This window comes from Pithys albifrons, chromosome 7 (genome assembly GCF_047495875.1).
Source record: "Pithys albifrons albifrons isolate INPA30051 chromosome 7, PitAlb_v1, whole genome shotgun sequence".
Taxonomy (NCBI): domain Eukaryota; kingdom Metazoa; phylum Chordata; class Aves; order Passeriformes; family Thamnophilidae; genus Pithys; species Pithys albifrons.
This window is the reverse complement of record NC_092464.1, coordinates 53,822,327-53,845,097: the sequence shown is the minus strand read 5'-3', so window position 1 is coordinate 53,845,097 and position 22,771 is coordinate 53,822,327. Positions and strand designations below refer to the sequence as shown.

The following is a 22,771-nucleotide window of genomic DNA, read 5'->3' as shown; positions in this document are numbered from 1 at the left end:
TCAGGGAATTAAAGTTAAGTTTTGTTTTGAAGTAGTTTATACCTTTCTTTTCTGCTTGCAGCTCCTAACTCTGGCAGAAAGCTTATTCACCAAAACTAAGCCCCTGAGGGTAAATATTTAGTCATAGAATCCTAGAATCATGGACAAGACTTCCAAGATCATCAAGTCCAAACTTGTGCTCACTAAACTGTATCACAAAGTCTACTCATTTTTTTAACACTGTCAGGGTTGGTGGCTCTACCACAACTCCCAGGTGTCAAGGAGAGTGGTGACTGACCCAGAGCAGATACAGTCTGAAAGTGGTGCTGCTGATGTAACTTTTCCCTTTTTATGGTGTGATTTAGTGTTGCATGAGTAACACCATCCTCATCCCAGATCTGCTTGTTCTTTATGCTTCTGGTAGCCTAAATTACTCTGTCTCTGCACTGTGTAGGTATAATCATATCGTGGAAGAGAAATGACCCATGACTTGGAAGTTACAAACAAGAATGATTCAGTCTCGTGTTCTGGGCCCCACAGAAAAGTCAGGGATCCTTTGTGGCAAATACAGGCAGTGCTGAGCTCAGCAGGGTGGTGGAAAGGCTTGGATTTCAGGAATCAAGTTGCCCCTGTTGGAAAAGTGCTATGTAATAAGTGACCTGAAATAAATGATTTTTCCCATGTAATAAATTGAAAAGAAATTGATGGGAAGAGATGATGCAAAAGTTCCTGCCCCCTAATCAGCGGGTCAGGTAACGTTCAGTACTAGCAGGAAATTTCCAAGCTGCTGATTGTCTTGCTTCAGAAGAAGAAAAATCATCCCATTGCTTGAAAATGCAGTGTTTTGTCTTGGAAACTAAAATGCACTGAATTACAGTACTTGGTATTTCTGACCTTCTGCCTTGTCATACCAAGGTTCACTAGAGCTAGTGGAGGCTGATTCAAATCTGTAGCTTTTGCCATAGCCTGGAGATGACATTTTAGTCTCCACTGTCACTCATCTGGCTAGGAATGACAATCACAGTGACAATTACATGGGCACTCCGGAGACTCAGAGGCAAAGCAGATTCTGCTCCAGAGAGAATTTGTTTCTTGCAAACTGAAAGCAACAAATCAGATCCTCCTGTGTCTTAACTGATGCAGGTCGCCTGATGCTGTCATGTGACATTTTGTATCAAAGCAAAACTAATTATTAGTAAAATTATATTGCCCTGCATGCTTTACTTTTGGAACACATGCATATTTATTATTCTGTGTGCTCTTAAAAGGCTTAGCAGTTGGCTATCACAGTTAGATAATTACTAAATATGTCCTGTCCTTCTGAAACTTAGATGAGATGGAGACATGGGAGCCAGCAGGGAATACTCAGCAAAACTGAGCTGCACTAAATGGAAAACTGATGAGAAGGTACTGCTTTCTGCAGTGCATAATTGCACTTTGGAGCGCGCTGGGTTGAGCTGGTGTCAGGTTTTGTTCAGCTCTGGTTGTGTGTGACTACACTGTGCTCTTTCAAAGGGAGTCCTGGACAGCAGCATGTCATCCTGCCTGATTGCCTTGTCCTTTGATGCATATCATGTCATATCATATCATATATCATATCTTGGGCGGTCCCATGGTGTAATGGAGAGCACTCTGGACTTCGAATCCCAAATTTATCAGTTCGAGTCTCATTGGGGACCATCCCTGACAGTTCAATGCCTCTCTGCCATCTGACCCTGTCAGATCTTGGATGCTCAGCAGGGTCAGCCTCAATTAGTACCAGGTGCTGTGACAGTCCCGAGGACTTCACTGTCACTGTCCAAGCTCTCTTGGCTGTCGCAGATGGACCTTAGGACTGAAACAGTGGGGCCAGTTCTGTGCATTCTGTGCCTCGCCTAAAAAATCTACTGTGCAGGCTGGAAGGGCACGTGGGGAGAGCCCTGCCCAAATCTCCTTTGCGAAGTCTGGCCGTAAAATATCATATATTGTATCATATATCATAACCTGTATCATATCGTATCATATATCATGTCATATACCATATCATATACCATTTCATGTCATATCATACAACATGCCATGGGCATGGCCAGAGTGGCCCAATGTGAGAATGGTGGAAAATCACAACAGTGGATAATGTATTGAAGTAATGGAACCTTTTGTAGTTCAAATAAAAAAGGCACAAACTCTTCTTGAAAGTTTTGTCTTTCCATGGCCATTGGTCATGCTGGTTAGAACCATATTTCCCTGGGGAAAAATTGGAGCTGTGTCAGAACTGCTGAGATTGGTGGGGCATTGTTCTTACCTTTGAATTTGACTGGGAATTTACCAAAATTACAACCAAGGGAAAAGGGGCTTCTGGGGAGATTGGTGTGCCTTTTCCCATAATTACCCCTAAATCTGGTTTAAGGCCTGTTTGTCTCACAAACTCTTTGCATAGAATGTTACCAGCTCTTGGTTGTCTGCATATTTTTAAACTCTAAATGAATATATGCATGTGGAAACAAAGGTGCAGTGAATGTTGCCTATTAAAAACTAAACTCATAAAAACCTGTTATAAAAGTAATAGACCATCAGCATCTTCTTTTATAGAGGAAAATCAATTTGAAAGGAAGCAACTCTGTAATTAAACATCGTAACTCTGGTTTATATGTGTTTAATAGGTACAGTAATACTTACCTACTGTATCTCACAGGAGTCTTTTGAAATTTAGTTAATTAGTATTTGTAAAAGCACACTGAAATCCTAACATGAGAATAAACTCCAAGTGCTTTATATCATTGCTATTGTTTTATGCAGTATTTTGAGAAAAACTAGTACTTCAGAGACCCAGCGTTTCTTTTAGCATTCCATCATAATTTTACATTCACATAAAGTTAGTTTTTTACTGTTTTTATATTTTCCACCTCTTAGAATCAACACTTAAGGCTGTTGTTTGCCGAAAACTCAAAATATGTATTTAAAACAACTTTTAATGTTAGGTAAATACAATTTCTTTCCTAATTCTCGTTTATTTTATTTTCCTTCAGAAGCACAAGGCAGAAATGCTTAAATAACTTACAGCCAATCTCATTGTCAGTGTTAACAGTAACTCATACTATGCAGTAAAGTGGTACTCAGGGCAACTTGAATAGTGGAAAAGCTGTTAAAAGTCTTGTGATAGGTCTCAGTAGTTTATATTTCCTCATCACAGCATGTTGTTTTTCAAAAGGAAGTATTGCAGGAAAAATGAGCAGACAAACCACTGCAGAGCCTCAGTCTGCAGTAGGAATGGAGATTTGGGGAGTCAGAGGGATCTCCATAAAGGATGGCATCACACCTGCTTCATTAACTGTTTCAAAGATGAACTTTTAATCAGTTCTGTAATTAGACCACACCTTCAGTTAACTGAAAAATCTAAGACCTTTATCTCTGTGTGTAGGTGAGAGGGCAGAGATGTCAGACAGGCTGGCCTAGAAGCAGTCAAGTGTATTTTCACTCGAGCTGGGTAGATGCTAATATTTATTTGGGTACACTCTTGTGACAAAATATTTTTAAACCCAGTAAATCCTTTTTAAGTTATCTAAATCTCCATGCTTTTTTCCCTTGTTACAGCCACATTGAAAAAGGCAGTATCTGGATTAGGTTGTGTTGAAGACTATCGTTTCCTAAGTTCAATCAGCCTGACTTTTGTTCCGCTTTGTTTTTAAACTGACATCTCTACCTTTTAATCTGGTTTCAATAGGATTGCAACCACATAGATAGTTTCATGTAGGTATCTTCAAAGATACAGTTCCTTTAGTTAATAATACTGGCAAGGAATTTGTGTCATGGTTTGAAGCAGGAGGAAGGACTTAGAGCCAGAATGAGCCAACTGAAGGTGTGGGGATTGCTGAGTGTCTTTGTCACCTCAGGGAAAGCTCTAATAATTGAGTTGTGGAGTAGCCTCCACTTTTAAGCAGCACTGTCTTCAGCACTGAGTTTTCCCCGTGCCCCTCGCAGAGTTATGAAGGGGAGAACACAGGCTTTGTTATGTACAAAGTGTTTAGCAACATAAACAGTCACAAAATTCTATGATTTTTATGATCTGATCTCAACATGAGTATCTGTTGTCATGTGTGTTCACTGCCTGTATACTGGATAGTTGTTCCAGTATTCAATCTGGTATTTGACCTCATAAGAAAAAAAGACCTTTTTATGATACTCCATTGCAGGTTTTGGTTATATTTTAGATTAGAAACATCATAGTCCAGCAGATAGGGAATTGCACTAGGAATCACTAGACAGGCATTTTCTCAGGTTATGCTGAGTAACCCAGGGCCACTCCAAGATACATCCCTGTGCTTCATTTTCTCCCATTCAGAAACATCAGTAAAGCCACGGAGCATCCTTTCAGTGCTGTGAGATCTCCTGAAGAACATTTCTTTGCAGCAGCTGCTGCTGTCACTCCTGTCTGAGTCACTGTGCCGTGTAACCCTGGCAGAGAGCTGAACTCTTTGCTGGTTTGTTTCTTCTCCCATCTTCTCACTGTCCTGGTTCCTTTGATTGGTAGTTTTTTTCAGGATTGCAACAATCATGTAGTTTTTCTTTGCACAGTGCCCAGCATAATGAAGGCTGAAGGCAATGACTGCTGTCGCACTGGTGATTAAAACTGAATTTGGTAAGTTGATGGGATGGTTATGTTAATAGCCTGTAACAGGATGGTTATTATGTTAATAGTTTGCAAATCCCTCCTGCACAAAACTGGATGGTTCTTAACTTGTTGAATTCTTGTACTTGTGACATTTTGATCTTGGAGGTTTTCTTACTGTGGAGAATGGAAAACTCGATTTTTAAGCAAGTTGGAATAGTTTGAGAGAAAACACAGTCGTCATTGGTCAGTTTTTGAAGTACATTGGCTCCACTGGTTCCACAAAGCTGGTCTTAGGTATTTGCTTGTGTTTGTCGTGTTAAATTTACAAGCTCTTTTGCCTCTTGCAGTGAAATTCTTTAAGGTCTTGTAATCAAGCAACAGAGAGCTAACTTGTTCTTTATTTAAACTACAGCGTTTTCTTGGGCAGTACTTCCAATTCTGTGTAATTTAAATTCAGTGGGGGAGAAAAATTGTCACTGAATATTTTAGGTTGTAATTTGGGCTTTGGAAGTATAGGAAAGAGTGTTTCTGTTCACTCTTGTTTACACAAGTACTTATATAATGACTTTTAAAGGCCTCAGTTCCCATCAGTTGTGAGAGTAGTGCTGCTGAAAGGCTCCTGCCAGCTCTAGGGATTGGGATATCAGGAAGGGAGAATATTAAGACCCTGAGGTCTGTAGGTGGTAAAGCTCTATGGACCATCAGTTTCCACAGTCTAAAAACTACTCCTCTGGCCTTCCTGAGGCTGCCCACGTTACAGGGTGTGAGCAGGAGATGCTGGCATTGCTACCCTGGTCCTGCACACCCAGCTGGGCACTGCTCACCCAGTCCTGCACACTCCGCTGGTCACTGCTCCCCTGGTTCTACACACCCAGCTGGGCACTGCTCACCTACTCACCCAGCTGGGCACTGCTCACCCAGTCCTGCACACCCTGCTGGGCACTGCTCCCCTGGTCCTGCTCACCCAGCTGGGCACTGCTCACCCAGTCCTGCACACCCTGCTGGGCACTGCTCCCCTGGTCCTGCACACCCAGCTGGGCACTGCTCACCCAGTCCTGCACACCCCGCTGGTCACTGCTCCCCTGGTTCTACACACCCAGCTGGGCACTGCTCACCTACTCACCCAGCTGGGCACTGCTCACCCAGTCCTGCACACCCTGCTGGGCACTGCTCCCCTGGTCCTGCACACCCAGCTGGGCACTGCTCACCTGCTCACCCAGCTGGGCACTGCTCACCTGCTCACCCAGCTGGGCACTGCTTATCTGCACACCCCGCTGGGCACTGCTCCCCTGGTCCTGCACACCCAGCTGGGCACTGCTCACCTGCTCACCCAGCTGGGCACTGCTTATCTGCACACCCCGCTGGGCACTGCTCCCCTGGTCCTGCACACCCAGCTGGGCACTGCTCCCCTGGTCCTGCACACCCCACTGGGCACTGCTCCCCTGGTCCTGCACACCCAGCTGGGCACTGCTCCCCTGGTCCTGCACACCCCGCTGGGCACTGCTCCCCTGGTCCTGCACACCCCGCTGGGCACTGCTCCCCTGGTCCTGCACACCCCGCTGGGCACTGCTCACCTGCTCACCCAGCTGGGCACTGCTTATCTGCACACCCCGCTGGGCACTGCTCCCCTGGTCCTGCACACCCAGCTAGGCACTGCTCCCCTGGTCCTGCACACCCCGCTGGGCACTGCTCCCCTGGTCCTGCACTCCCCGCTGGGCACTGCTCCTCTGGTCCTGCACACCCCGCTGGGCACTGCTCCCCTGGTCCTGCACACCCAGTTGGGCACTGCTCACCTGCACACCCAGCTGGGCACTGCTCCCCTGGTCCTGCACACCCAGCTGGGCACTGCTCCCCTGGTCCTGCACACCCAGCTGGGCACTGCTCCTCTGGTCCTGCACACCCCGCTGGGCACTGCTCCCCTGGTCCTGCACACCCCGAGTCACTGTGCTCAGGTGGTGCTCCAGCCCTCCATCCAGCAGCACTCAGGGCTGAGCACAGCCTGAGGTGTTTCAGAGAGGGATCTGAGCAGGTAAAGATTTTGTCTCTCTGGTCTCTGCTGCTCTGAGGTTTAGAATTCCTGCCCATGGGTTTTTCTGAGCTGAAATGGCCTATAAATATCCCAGACTCTCTGAAGATATGTTGTCCTATGCCAGTCAAAAGGCTAAAGACATACTATCCTTACTACTTAGAATAATTGGAGAGGTGCCAGTGAGGAGCCAATTTAGAGAAATTATTGCAGTGAGATAGGTCCCTCCATAATTGATGTTTGATATGGACAGATTTATGGAGGTAGCTGTTACAAGCCTATTAAATACTTAGCTGGAGCACTTAGCAGTGTCACTTTTATTAGCACAGTTTTGCACACTCATCCCGTGGTAATTTGAGCTGTGTATTTTTCATCCTTTGTGTGACTTCCTGCATTGCAGAGAGGCATCTTTAAAACTCCCATCCTCCTCCTTTATACTCGTGCTAGGCAGGTTGCATTGACATGGTCTTCACACAGGATCAAGCACCTTTTTCTTGTCCTGCCTTGGGCAGTGCCTCCCCCTTCCATCTGGACATACCTGCTGGTTTATTTTTCCCTCACTTTATGCCAGAAACATACTGCAAATATAATACATTGTGCTCAGAAAAGCCGAATTTGCTTTTTTAATACAAGCTCTTATCTCTTACCAGGCACAGATCTACAAATACTGTACAGTGTCCCCTAGAGCTATTCTCTGTTTAGAGATTCTTCATCATGTGTCAGACAGATGGCACAATCAGTGGGTTGTATCAGAGCATTAAAAAAAGAAATTCTTTCTCTCTGCTTCTACCCAGACTGTTTTGAATTCAGTGAGATGCAACAGCTGTACCACAATCTTTCAATGACAACTCTGAACGTGGTGGTGGGGAGGGTGTTGTTTCTTTTGAAAGTCAAAAATTATGGAGGAAAATTGTCATTTACAAAGAAACCTAAAGGGCTTTAACAGAGCTGTGGAGGTTGCAAGGTTAAGAACCTGACTTTTCAGAGTTGTTTATTCTCTCGGCTGTCTCTGATCACATGTGGATCTCCATTTGCTGCTGCTCATACAAACAACACAGCTCTGTTTTTCCTTTTGTGCAACACTTCTTAAGACTGCTCCTTCACTTGCTATTTAACAAGGTATCTGGTAGTTACAGAAGTTTTGCCAAAGCATCATACACTTGTATTCTTAGTGAGCAGGGTAGAAAAAGTAGCATCAATAATCTACATGTTTGCTGAGAGTTTCTGTATTGTGCATCAGTTGTGCTTGACCATTACCAGTTGTGCAGGCATGAAGTTTGGGTTTAGTGTCAAAGAACCTGAAATGTTTCACAACTGTTAAGTTATATATAAAAAAAGAACAGATCTTGTGGTTTTGTCCCCCTCCTGCACAAGCCCTAGTAAGTCCTTCCCCCAAGAGAAGTGGTCCTGGTGCAGCTCCTGTCCTGGGTCCCAGGTCCCTTAAGGAAGACATGCAGGCAGCAGAAGGAGCCAATATGCAGAGGCCAGTGAGTGTGATCTCCACAACAGGCTGAAGGACAGATGGGGATCACTGCAGGGCTGAAAGGAACCTGCTGTAGAGATAGGGGTGAGTGGAGGGAGGAGGAGGGAAGCCCTGGGGGAGGTCCTGCCTTTGGACCTGCAGGTGGTGGAAGGGCCTTGCCTGCTGCTCATACTCAGCTTACTCCTGGAGAGAAAGCCTGACGTGAAACTTTCAGAAGAAGCGTCATGTTCTTTTCTGTCTCCAGCTGCACATTTTATAGGGAGAAGACACATCTTTTTCGGTTTTGTCATTATCCACTTTCATAGGATCACTGAATTATTTAGGTTGGAAAAGACCTTTAAGATCATGGAGTCCAACCATAAACCTCACACTGCCAAGTCCACAACTAAACCATGTTCCTAAGTGCCACATCTAAATGTCCTTTAAATACTGAATCTGGACTATTGTATTTAAATCTTCTTGTATAAATGTGAGTCATATTTCTCCCATAAGAACTTTTTTGTGGCTTCCTGCTTCATATCCCTTCAACTTTCACATTCCCTGGTTATATCACTGCAGTCAAACTGCTCACGTAATGCAGCTTTAGGTACTTCCATTCCTAGAAAGTGCAACTTTTAAAGCTAATCTTGTATCTCTGCCCAGGTAAGGTGAGCTTGAGAAGGTGCTCTCATCTGAGGAATTACATGAGAATAACTGTATCAGTTTGAATTCATATTCTATTTAAATCTGATTTTTTTTCCCATTAGAAAATTGTAAAGAAAGGAAGTTTTTAATTTAGTCTTTGAGCAGGGGGGAGATGAAAGTACAGACTAGAAATAGTCCTGCTTCCCCTGGTGTTGTTGCAATATTCAATCTTCTATCTGGCACTGCGTGGGAGGCAGTTTGGATTGTGGGACAGACTTGATATTTCTGCTAAACGATCAGCAGTTAAATGATTGTGCTGATATTTAATTGTCACCTTTTAGATTCAATAGTTCAGCAAGTCGCTGTGACTGATGAGGTGCCTGTTGCCTCTCAAAGCCAACTGGGTACTGTGTCTCACTTTGTGCACTTCTTCAGAGCTGTCTCCATAGCTGTGGTGCCTGGAGAGGGGAGCGAGGCAAGGCAAGGATTGCACAGCTGTGGGTGCAGCCTGGCAGATGCAGGAAGTCCTGCCGGAGGTTCTTCACCTGGGTTTGGACCACAGAAGTGGGCACCAACCCACACAGTGCTGTGGTGTGCTGTGAGCTAATCCTGCAGCTTAATGAGAGATGGCACTTCAAGTCACTGGGAGAGGCACCAGCCAGCAGTTTGACATCTCCATGTTCATTGCACTGTCCTATTTCTGCCCATACTACTCTAATTTCCCCAAGTAATGATTATTGCCCTCCTGGGCAGTTGGTTAACTCTCCGTAAAATTCTGCTACATCAGAAGCAAGAGAACTTGCCCTTTTCCGACATGTTCAGCAACATTGACACCATTTTTTGTTGGTCTGTGCATTTTATTATCATTCTTTCCCCATGACAACACAAAGCAGTGAACAGCTGGCCAGCTGCAGAAGTGCTTGTGCAGCCAGAGAAGGTTAGGAAAAGGCGGGCAGGGAGTCTGGCTGAGAATTGCTTGCCAACTTTACTGCAGAATTATGATTAAATTGTTTTGTTGAGAGTTAAATATATGTGCATGTGAGGGTCAGCAAAACAGCTTGGGCTGCCTTCTGTTTCCTTCTCCATTTGTTTAGCATACCATTTCTCAAAAGTCACATTTACTGTAATAACTCTCCTTTCATTCGTATGATATTATTGTGACTTTTAACTCCTCCTGTTGCACTTTAGATGAGCTCCCAGTGCAACACCGGAGTTGGGGGTTTGATTTAGTTCTTCCTTTGCTTAATACTGATCCCACATCACTTCTTGTGGACTTGTTGTGGGTGATGGAGTGAGCAAACTGGAGAAGCCTGCAATTCCTAGTGCAGGACAAACCCAGGGGCTCTCTGGGAACTGAGGTCACTCTTTTTATTAAGTGTCTATCAATATCCAGCTCATAAACCATCAGGAGCTGTTTGGATGAATGTAAATCAGCAGCTGTAGTTTATGTTACTCAAAGCATTGCAAGCTGCTTTTGACAGTATTGTAGACATTTTTATGATATGTGTGTAATCAGATGGAATACCATTGCATCCTTGCTTTCACAGCAAGGGATCCAGGGATCCATCCATCCATACACACACACAGCCCATTGCAGACAATTTTGATGAAGGTACTCCAGACTCACAAAAGTTATTGCATTTCTCTCCAGATATAACTAGGAAAATATGTAGGAAACATCACATTTACAAGGGGAGAGGGGACAAGGGATTAAGGGATAAATTGTCTGTCCACAGTGGTGCTGTTGGGGAAATGTAGGTACCCATGCTGTGATACATCTTGCCAAACATTGTACTTCTGCAGCTGCCTATTTGCAGTTGCTCCTTTTATGCTCAGAAGATGAGTGGGCAGTTTGAAAGTATCATTTATTTGATTTACTTCGTATGTTTAGCTTAAGATGAGTCACACCCCCTAAGCAGTTACAGCCTTAAGGCATTTTAGGTGTCTGTATTTACTCAGATGAATCTCACTCCCATTTCCTCTCCTGAGCAAAGTATTTTTGAGAAGAAGTACTTTATGAATTCCCATCATTCTTGTTTTTCTTTGTGTTTCCAGAGGATTTTCATTGTGGATGCAAATGTGTGTGGTTTTTTAATCCATACTTTATTTAGAGATTTTTCCTGTCCTTCATCCAAGGTCAAAATTCTTCATCCTCTTGTGCTCTGCAGAGTTTGAAACTGGCTGTGTAGCTTCTATCTCACATCTCTGATGGTCTCTAAAGATGACCCCTACTATGCTGACAAATAGCTCCTTAATGTTTTCTTAATGCAAATGGCTTTTTTTCTAAAGTGGTTTATTAGTAACTCAGAAAACTGAAAAATGAATGGCATTTTTGTTCTAACCAAGATACAGCACTTGCTTTTCCACATTTTTTTTTACTGGCTGTAAATCAGAACATTTCAAGAGCCTTTATAATAAATTTTAAAGGTCACTCTTGCAAACTTAAAAATACTCCACAAGGTAATGTGGAATTTATTCCTCTTAATTTTTTTCATAATAGACCAGAAGGTCAATTAATTGCTCGAGCTTCGTAGCAGCCCTGCTTAGCCCCCTCTCTGTTCTGAGGTCAGTGCTGTTTGTTGTTTTGAAGAGTTACTCAAGCTGTCAATCTTTGTAAAATCTGCTTCTGAAGGCAGCAGATTTGGACACTGAAATCTGTGATAAATGTCGAAAAGTTAATTACATAATTTACATGAAAAATGTGGAGGGGAGTGACCCTTGTTTTTCCCAACAATTTTTAGCCCCCTTTTTGTTGCTTCACTGTCATTTTCTCTCTATGTTTTGCAGATTCTTTTGGTTTGTTTTGGAAGGACTACTGCTATTAAGTGGAGTGTTTTGGAGATATTTTTACAGGCATGACTGGAACATACATGATATTGTTCCATGTATTCCATGTTTTGGCACATCCTCAAGGTGCTCAGGAGCCTTGGAAATTTTAGCTTTACTCGCTTGCTTTTCTGCTGGTTTTTCAGCAGGAGTTCTAGTTTTTACTTTCTGAAGTTAATTGGACCAAAAAGAATCCTTAATTTACTTAGGTGATACAATGACCCTGATTTCTAGTCAGGACTAGTAGATGTCCTTGTATTCTTCAACATGCAATTTTTTTTCTCTGTTCATTGCATGATTCCTTGGAGTTTTCTCGTTCTTAGATGCTTGTTTGACAAAGTACGTCCTTAAAATTTCAAAATTCTAGTTTTAAATTGAAATTAAATGTTGCGCCCTAAAGCTGTCCTGTGACTAAATCTAATTTCTTGAGCGTGTCCACTTCCATGGAGGGGGCAGAAACAATGCACTGTGTCTGTCTGCACATGAATGGCAGCAAATGCCAAAGCAAGTTTAGTACCTCCAGGTTAATTACTGATTTTGTGTAACAACCATTTGGTAGATCCTAACTTGCCGAATCAGCAGATTTTCCAAATACAGTATTCTGGACCAGAAATTTGGGGTTGAATTAATTTAACCTGCAGGACTTCAAACTTTGGCACTTGAAACTATCTATTTTCATATTCCTCACATTCCATGTATACTTACCATGGCCTGAGGGCACCTACTTTGGCTCATGCTTTGTGCTCTCACCTTCGTGTTTCTCCCATGAGTACCACTCTGTAAAACCATGGACAAGTATAAGAAGTGTTTGATTTGTTGGGGTTTTTTTCCATAAAATATTAACAGGCAAATTTTTATCATAATAATAATAATGGCTCGTAGTTTAGGGCATAATAGCACCGATGGTCAGTGTGCTTTACAAACCAGCATTCCTGCAAACTGAATAGAAACTGTTCATGTGCAATCTTCCAGCTGAAAAGCAGGTGATGTTCTGCATGAGCTCCTACAGTAAGTTAAACCTCAATCAGAGGGCACTGGTGCCGTGAGAGAGACCCCAAAAAGAGGACTCCGAGCCAAGTTAATATGGGATAAGATAAAAAGGTAGATTCTTTAATATCAGGCTGAAGGCCCACAGGAATACATGATGACATCTTCGTGCCACCCCTGAACACTGGTTTCTATAGTCTCTATAATACAGTCCACCCAATCCCCAGTTCATGCATCTCTCGGTCCAGCTCCTGGTTACACCTCCTCAAGATTTGAGTCTGGGGTCACTGGGACCCTCTTTTCTTCATTTTCCTCTTTCTTGGGCTTTTGGAGATCTTCCAGTGTTCTGAGTCCCAAGGTTGTTTCCTCATATTTATGTCTTGTTCTGCAGGCCTTCTGATATTCTTTAGCCCTTTACCTTGAAGAGAGTCTAAATAACTAAAAGAATTTGAGCTACTGATCTGTGGTAGGGGTTAGGATATATAAACAATGAACTTAAGCTGTTATAAGTACTTCTAAAATCTATAAAAATGAAAAAATCAGAAAGCAAAAACCCCTTTGACATCACACTGAGCTATAAAATTGATGCAAAGCCTCAAAGTCTCAAGGAAACAGGGCAGCTTTGCTGCATGTAGGACTCTGGTGTGCCACGAGTTGCTAATAAGATGTGCTCAAGTATGAGCATGTGTTGAATGTGAAATGTGACTTTGAAACATGCAGTTCATAGAGTAAATATTTCCTCAGACAAAGAGGTTGGATAAACTTTCCAGGGCACACATATTTACACAGAGTATATGAGGGATTCTCTACAAAGGTTGTTGTATCTTGCTTTGGTAGAAAGGGTGACTTTGGGTTTGCACTGTAACTACTTGAAGCCAGGAGGAGCTTGACATTGATTTTATGCAGCTTTGAGCAAGAGGTGATGTTCAAACTGCAGCATCTCAGGAGCAGCTGTGCTGACTGTACCCATGTGTGCCTGACACAGTGAGGGGTGTGATGGGCCTTCTCTTGTTTGGATGGAAAGAACAGCCCTCTCCTGCTGATACATCATCAACTCAAAGTGGAAACCAACACCTTCCTGCTTATCTCAGAGGCTGTAACACCAGGGTGGGCTGCAAGAAAGAAGCTGGGCAATACCTCTCCAATCCTTCCTTCTTTGTTGGGATACACCTTGGCATTGCAGAATGTGGTTTTCTTACTCCCTTATTAGAGGGGTAGTCCCTGTCAAACTGTAGACTAATAGCAGCTGTTCTTCAGATCTTGGTGTGTATTTAACAGTGCTTACAAATTAGACCCTTCCTCATGCAGTTAATTAAAAAAAAATTAGTCAAAACAACAAACCCTTGTTTAAGGGAACAAACTAAATGCACTGTAAAATCAAAGGTGCCACTGGAGTGCAATATCCTACTTAGAGATCAGTTGCCAACAGTGGGGCTCAAAGACATGAGAATTTGGAGGTTTCTTCCATGAGGAAAGGACTGGGACTGACTATTCCAGGATTCATTTAAGAAATCTTAGTTTTTCCCCCCTAAGTACTGTTGTGAAAGGAGAATTTTTCTGCTCTTTCACCTGTTTAGTGCTGTGTAAATATTCCTTAACTGGTGTTAAAATGAACCATTTTCATAGCAGGAAAGAAAGTGCCACAGAAAGTTTTCCTGTTTGCCTTTTTGTGCTGACTTTTAGTCCTGTTACATACTTTTGACAGTTCTCAGTGCTTGCAGTATTATTTGCACATCATTAACAATTTATACTCCATGTCAAGATTTAGATAAGCTAATGACAAGTCAGATAATATATGTGCTCATTTGCACACACATAAAAACATCTTGGAGAAAGAAGTACAGCAAACTGCAGAAAAGTTGCTGAATACTTTATGGTTACTTGTGCTTTATTGCTCAGTGGACATCTTGAGAATAAATTGTCTTATATTGTAGTAGGAAGAAACTTTTCCATAGGCATCTGTAATGTCTTTTCTCATGGGGGAAAATGTTTTTCTCTGTTTTAACAACAGAAAGCGCTTGCACAATGGTATATTCTAGAATCATTTTCATTATATAAGTGGATATTTGCATACATACAAATGCACACTGAAGTCTTAACATCTCTAGATCCCAGTATACCTTTATGTCTTGTTGGCTAAGAAGGTGTAAACATACATTGTCCTTATGCCCTGAGGTAGACTTTCAATGAGATAAGACCTGTAGGAATGTCCCCTCCAAAAAGAGAAAACTATTCAAATACCCATTTCCAAAGCAGTACTTTTGTATGACAAATACAGTGATTCTCATTTGAAGAGAAAAACTGAAGCATCTCCCCCATCCTGGAGCAGTTTAAGTGTTTATGTAAGAATGTGTTCAGCACCTAATTGACTCTGGATTGTGATGTGTTTTCAAGTTTCCACAAGTTTATGGACACATGCAGAAGGAATACAAGCCCCTGTGCACCTTCCCATGCCTATTAGAGGGCAGGAGTGGTGAGGAACAGCAGCTTTGGTAAGGGTGGGATGGTCTCAGTGTTAGAAAGCAAATTGGTGAGGTTTGACAGGTCGGTAATTCTGTCATAGCTGGCTTTACCTCAGAGAGTTTTATAGCAGGACTGCACTCTATATTAATAATGTCTAAATACATAGCTGGCCTTCTGGTGCAGGCAGCATCCCAAGAAAACATTCATCATGTTTTCCTGAAGCAGCCAAATTGATTTCTTGGGAGAAAAATTTCTTTGTCTACTCCCCAGCCATTTCTGAACCCATCACCAGCTTACAGTGATCTGAGCAGCTAATGAACAAATAATTACTGCCTGTTGAGGGCAGGTAAATGCCTCCCTGACATCCGATCCCGTCAGATCTCGGAAGCTCAGCAGGGTCAGCCCCGGATTAGTAGTTGGCTGGGAGACCTCCTGGGAAATGCCGGGTGCTGTAGGTTCTAGTCCTGAGGACTTCACTGGCACTGTCCAAGCTCGCTCGGCCGTGGCAGATGAACCTCAGGACTGAAACGGTGGGGCCAGTTCTGCACATGCTGAGCCTCACCTGAAATCCACTGCGCAGGCTGGAAGGGCACATGGGGACAGCCCTTCCCAAATCTTCATTCTCAAAGTTTGGCCATACATACATACATACATCCTGCCTGTTGATCACCTAGGAGAAAGGGTACAAATATTGCTTTAGGTTCTGAGTGTAAGTAACTTCACTTTTACCAGGGTGTAGTGCCCATTTTGTTCTATCACCTGTTTTATATTTGGGAGTTTTTTCTTCTCTTTTCAATCCTTGGGTTACACAGAAAGTAATGTCATATTAACTGTGCTAGGAACAGCTTATATTTGTTTATTTTAGGTTTTAATATAATACCTGTTGCACCATCCTATGTAAGCTTTTACAAACAGAGGAAAGCAGTTTAGGTTTTGTTTACTTTACTTGTATTTGTACGGTTCTCCCCAAGATGTAGCTCAGTTCTGCCTGACAAGTGAGGAGGTGGCTAAAACCAGAGCCCATTAACCCAAGCAGAGCCAATGGTCCGTGAGCTATAGTTGAGGGCAGAAGAGAAAAGGAGGTGGAAAGAGTAAGAGCTGCTAGGACAGTCTGATGTAAACATAAAGGGTATTGAAAGACCTCTTTATTGTAGGAAATATTCTAGTCATTTTTTTAACAAGGCCTTTTTTTATCATTTGAGCTTTATTGCCTAAAATCATCTGTACATAATTAGCACTAGGCATAGTGGGATTAATTACGTGATTCACATACCAAACTCAGGGCTGCACTTACCTCTGGTGAGCATATGGAGCAGCCTGCTGGTTTGAGCTGAAGCTCCCTGCTCCTGGTACTTCTGTGCTTGTGGAAAAAGTTTTTCACTAAAGGTCATGTACGTGCTCCAAGCACTTAACTGGATCGTGTGCACAGGAATTAAGGCTGCTCTGGTTTATGTAGGCACCACAGGCAAACAAGGAAGGAGAAGTCTTGGGGGTTTCCCATCATGATGGATTAGCATGTTAAGCCCTCAATGTAATTCCTTGCATCCCTTGCCATGGCCCCTGGGCAGACCTGATGCTGTGGAAGGGAAGAGGTGCATCACTGCTCCCTCATCCTCCTCCCCCAGGCTGCTGCACCATCAGCTGCTGCCACAGCCGGGCACCCACCTGGACCCCTCCTGACCTGCTGCAGACCCAGGCAGCTTTAACAGCCCCAGCTGCTGGGCTGAGCTAACCTGATTTATTTTTCTGTCCAAAGGAAGGAAGGGACAGTCCATTTAAAGGCCTGCTGTGCCAAGCAGGGGAAATGAGCATTTGATGTGGAGACATGCCTGTACCTGAAAAGAGATGTCTGCCTGCAGAGCTCAGGTCTAAATGTCAGGGTCTGCCACTACTCAAAGCTTGACCAGTTGAGTTTTCATTTTGTATTGATTTCTTTTCAGGTTTTGATCAACACAAAATGTTCACATACCAGGCTGAGTTAGCTTAAGTCATTCTCTATAAAATCACATCATTTGTACCAGGCTGCTTTGATGGAGCTCCTGCCTACATGTAGGAGACATGCCCCAGGTGAGCTGGTTATTACAGTCATGAGTCACACCAGTCTCATTTAAACTTCACTTGTGTTTTGGCTGTCTCTTCACTTTTCTGCTCTGCAGTATCTACAGGTGAGGTGGCAGGAACAAACATCAGCTGGTCTTTCTTAACATGAGATCTTTAGTGGTTTGCTCCCCTAGAAATGTGCCCCTGTGCACAGCCCCAAACTGAATCCTCTTGAACCTGAGAAGTGTGAGCTGCATTAGAGAAGAAAATGTCCCTCTCTTTAATTCTGGCCTCTCCTCAGGAATACAAGTTTCAGGTCTGTTTAAATATGAAGAGAATCCCTTTCAAGGTGGACACTACAATTATTTATACCTCTCTGTGTCACTGTTGTTGGGCCTTCCACTTCCATATGCTCATGATCCACCATCTCCAAGAGGGTCACAGCAGTGAATCAGAAATGGCCTAGAAGTGTCCTCCAGAAACCTCTTTCAGGGCCTCTCCCCTCTTATTTAGAATCATTTGATGCTTCTAGTTCAGATATGATTTAGAGGTTTAAAGTCAGGCAACTCAGTCCCCCTGAGGTGCAAGGCAATGGTGGGGTTATTGTGTGCAGTTCTGGAATCATCCTTATTTAGACATCAAATTAGATGTCTAAAGAAAATTTTATTTACTCTTGAGATTATTAGAGGATGTTTCATTATTCAAATGCATTTGCATTGTACTTGTTTGTGGGGTGAGAGCAAGTAATGCAAATAAGACACAGCTAAAGCAATATTAGAAACTTTATCAAAGTTTTATAAAATATTTCTTTTTTTTGTCTGTTGACACTGGTTGAAGTCCTGAGGTCATTACTTTGCTTATCTCCAGATCTTCCTTTTGGCACATAAAAGGCAGCTGAACCATCTCAGCATTTGGAATTAAATAGCCTGTCTTAATTGATGCAAACCATCCTTGAAAATAGATTGGTTTAACAATTATATAGCCAGTATTTATATAAAATTTACATTATTTGTATGTACTCTAAAGCCATTATTGTCAATTACAGCTGAAGTTGCAACTGAGTTAATACTGGCCTAATATAATAACTTTATTTATACAGATCTGATTCCATGTGACAAACCCTTTGTTCCACTATAAATAACTTTTTTCTGTTTTTTTTCCATTATTGCTTGAGTCTTGAGGAAAACTTTTTTCTCTTAAACACTGGAAGTAAACTCACTGAATGAGTTATGCTCTCATAAATATATTGCCTTAAAATATTTAAAAGGAAGGGATCTCTTTTCCATGCATTTTCCTGGCATTTACTAGGGTGAAAGTGTTTGATTTGTTGTTGATTTTACTTTGCAGGGATGTTTTCTTTATCTTTTTTATTTATAACATGCTCATTACATGAGCATGAGAGATGCCTTATGGATTTACAAGATAAACTTGGGGAGTGATACTGTGCAAGTTTGTCTCCTTCATTTCCAACTCTCCACGTTCCCATTGCGTAGGATTGATTTCCAAAAGACAAGATAAATATGGAAACCTGGCAGCTGAAAGCACCATCAGCTGGGAACTTGTGTCCTGATTGCACTGTGGAGAAAGTGATGTTTGCTTTATCCTGATTTATGAGCAGGGCAGTGACTGCCCAGGTGCTGGGCCAGCATCAGCTATTTACTTTCCTACATAAAGAGCAATGAAAGACATCAGAAAGCAGAAGGAGCAAAATTTCATATTTTTTTATGCCTCACCTAAGTGGATCACAGTGCTAGTAGCAAGCAGCAATCCATCTTTGCTGTTCTGAGGAACATATTAACCCTTCTGGCTGCTGCATCTCACTGTAGGTTTTGCCCTGAAATTCCTCCCTGCCATTCCAAGCCCATTCAAAACATTCCAAAGGCAAAACCACTCACAGAATCATAATTCAAGGGCCTGAAAAAATCACCTCAGTATCAAAGAGGCAGGAAAAGGAAATAAAAATAGCTCCTCTGCAAGTGTTTTAAATTACATCTTAATGGATGAGTAAAAAGGAGGCAAATAATTCTTGCCAGCATTGGTTGAAAGGGATTAAATGATTCTGCTAACTGTGATTTTGGTTTGTTTTGTGAAATAAAAATATGTGCAAAATCCCCATGTCTGAGGACTGACATAGGAAAAATTACTCCAGCACTGTATTAAATGAGTAGCTGATCATCTCAAGCTGGTAACATCATGATACCGTTCAAAGCATTATGAGCAGATTCTTTTCCTCCACCATCTTTAGTTATTTTATAACCTAGGCCAAAAAACTTTGAAAACTATGAGAGGATATCTTGATATAGCTCTTCTTCAGCTGCCTGCTGGGTTTTCTTTGTAGAAAACATAATTAAATACTTATTTTTTTTAATTTAAGCTAAAATGCATTAATTACAAGCATAGGGGACACTGGTAATTGCTTCTTAGTGTCTGACATCTGACATTACTTTTCACGTGCATAAGGAAGTTAGAGGAGTCCTGGCTGACGTGGCAAATATGAGTACAGTGGTTTTAAATTGCAAAAGGTATTAGGAGTTTTTCCCCAACTGTGCATTTTCTGTGCTGTCATGACCAAAATGTTTACATGCCCTGTAGTAAGTGTCCTGTTTTTCCAGAGATAATTAACACATTCCCTCTGATAACCATGTTTGATAACCATTACAGATAAAATACCCCCAAATCCTAGAAATATCACTCCTTAATCCATCCTTAGTTTGCTTAGCACAGTTTACTGCTGAAGTTTTTGAAAGTTTTGGATTCTTACTTTTAAAATCAAACTGTGCATTGGAATGTCTGTTGCATCTCATGGGTCCTATTTCTAAGCTGATGAAATCTCATTTTTCAGTCACTGCTGTGATGTTTAGAAGCTGTAAGCAAGTCTTAAAGCAGAGTGTATGAACATACAGCACATGCACAACACCTGCCTCTAAAGGCTCTCAGTCTTGCAAAATGAATTGAATAACAGCAAAATAAAGCAAGGAGAGAGGAGCAAGAGAAGGAAATGGATTTGCATTAACCAGACATCACAGCTAGGAAAAGCGTTTTCCTTTAAAAAGATTTAAATTGGTGTTATTTTTTTAATTAATACTAATTTTTGACAGCACTGTGATGCTGGTAGGATATACTGATTGGTGGAAAAAAACAAAGTATGATTATTTTTGCCTAATTGTTTCTTAAGTGTGTTTGTTCACGTAGAGAACATGGCAATGTCACCTCAGTGTGTTTTCCTGCCTTTTCTCTACCCAGAAGAGAATTTAAATCCGTGGCACACAAATATATTTTTCTGCTCTATTGTTTTTATATTATTCTAGGGCTCTGAAACTGTTTGAGTTGTATCTTTCACAGCATATGATCTCTTATGCTTCATCCGTTTGGTGAATTAAACATAATAATTACTATTAACCTTCATTACAGGGTTTCTGCTTTTTAAGGTGGATATGCATTTTTCACCAGTTCTTACTGTACTGATTACATAAATTGCAACATAAAATATTTTCTCATTGATTTTATGGCAGAAATTAATATTTGCTTCCTGATTCTCTTATGTGTTAACACAGCATGTAAAAAAAGGTTCATTTGGATACAAAGAATGAAAAAGGAAAGAAAATCTTGGCTGCTTTCTCAGCTGTGGTGTGTTGGATTCCCAGGGCAGGGTTTGAGAATGAATTTTCTGTCCTTACAAAGCACCTTTTTTGTCATCTCTGTGTGTTCGCAGTAAATGGGCAGTTGCCAGGAAATACAAATTTGGAACTCAATATGCAGCTCTTCAGCATCAGAGCCTGATCAAACGTGATTTTTTTAGCTCAGTCATTAGTACCAGCCAGAATAATCTCTTGAGACTCGATAAAATTGGTTTGCATATCAGTGACTACATTAAACACGAGGCTGAAGAAGGCCAAGGTGAATCAGTACATGCAATTTTAATTTTCCTTTGTTTCAAATGTGTCCATGAAGTGTGGAGGCAATAAGTCATTATTTCACTGATGGTGTGTTAGTATAAAGCTCACAATACACTGGGCCCTGTCCTGGTTTTGTCATCTTTTGAGAGCATTTTAATATCACACTGCTTGGAAGTCTTTGTGCAATCTCCAGAGCTAACAAGGCATGATGCCTTGTGGGACCATTGTGGGAGACATTAGGAATAGCAAATGGTTTGGAAAGCAGAAACTCTTTCTAGAACCCACCTGTCTGCACGTGTTTTGGGGAGACTTCCTTCTCACCTGACAAACTGCAGGTGCTGAGAAGCTGGGAATACTCAGGTCTGTGTTTTGCTGAAAGAGAAGGTGCTTCTTGGTGTTGGAGAGGGAGGGTGAGAGAGATGAATGTGGTGCCTGGGGAAGGAAGAGCTGACCAGCCTGTACAGGAGGCAAGGAGAAGGTTTAAAGTAGCTTTCATGTTCTGCAAGTGGTTTGTGAAAGCAGTGCAGAGCCCAGGACCAGCCATCGAGGGGTTCTGCTGCCCTGCTGTGCATGCAGACGTGCCATCAGCCTCGGGGGCAGTGTGGGATTGCTGTGCAGGTTTATCATAGAATCATAGAATGGATTGGGTTGGAAAAGACCTCCGCGATCATCAAGTCCAACCCTTGGTCCAACTCCACTCCCTTTACCAGATCATGGCACTCAGTGCCATGGCCAATCTCACCTTAAAAACCTCCAGGGATGGGGAATCCACCCCTTCTCTGGGTAGCCCATTCTAACACCTGATTACTCTCTCTGCAAAGAATTTCTTCCCGCTCTCCAACTTCAATTTCCCCTGGCAGAGCTTGAGCCCGTGCCCCCTTGTCCTATTGCTGAGTGCCTGGGAGAAGAGACCAACCCCCACCTGGCCAGAACTTCCCTTCAGGTAGTTCTCGACAGTGCTGAGGTCACCTCTGAGCCTCCTCTTCTCCAGGCTAAACACCCCCAGCTCCCTCAGCCTCTCCCCACAGCACTTGTGCTCCAGTCCCTTCTCCAGCCTCGTTGCTCTTCTCCGGCCCCACTCCAGCCCCTCAATCTCTTTCCTCAACTGAGGGGCCCAGAACTGAACACAACACTCAAGGTGTGGCCTCCCCAAGGCAGAGTCCAGGGGAAGGGTCACTGCCCTGGGCCTGCTGGCCGCGCTAGTTTGGATCCAGGCCAGGATCCCATTGGCCTTCTTGACCACCTGGGCACACTCTTGGCTCCTGTTGAGCTTCCTGTCCCTCAGTCCCCCCAGGTCCCTTTCTGCCTGGCTGCTCTCCAGCCACTCTGTGCCCAGCCTGGAGCGCTGCAGGGGGTTGGGGTGGCCAAAGGGCAGGACCCAACACTTGACCTTGTTGAACTTCATCCCATTGGAATCAGCCCATCTCTTAAGTCTGAGGCAGGGCATGACATTAGTTCCCAGTGCTGGGTGAGTGGAGGTTCCCTGTTCCTTTCTTGGCTTTGTCACCTCAAAACCAGGTGGCCTCTGCAGGGCCGCACCCAAGGATATGTCCTGACTGGGTAGGAGGCAAACAGTGCATCTCATAAAGGTGAAGCACCTCCAGACATGAAGTAACATCACTGCTGTATATCTAGAAAGCATTCAAGATTTTCATGTCAGATATTTGTGGACCATCTTGGCTCTATCTTTGTAATCTCTGGTAAGCTTATAAATTTCCTCTCTGTATTGATAAAATAATACTGCACCTATCATGGGTCCAGGCCTTACTGTTAGACTTTCAAGTCAAGGCACTTCTATGGAAGATCTGTTCTCAATCATTTAAAATTGTGTTGGTTATATTATAGTCTTTCCCAAA

General features: G+C 42.7%; 1 protein-coding gene across 3 annotated transcripts in view; it reads left to right on the top strand.

Moving 5' to 3' along the window:
• The window catches only part of TPK1 (thiamin pyrophosphokinase 1), a 308,446-nt gene that overhangs the window by 258,278 nt on the left and 27,397 nt on the right, over positions 1–22,771 (top strand). The gene's annotated exons all lie outside the window — the stretch shown is intronic.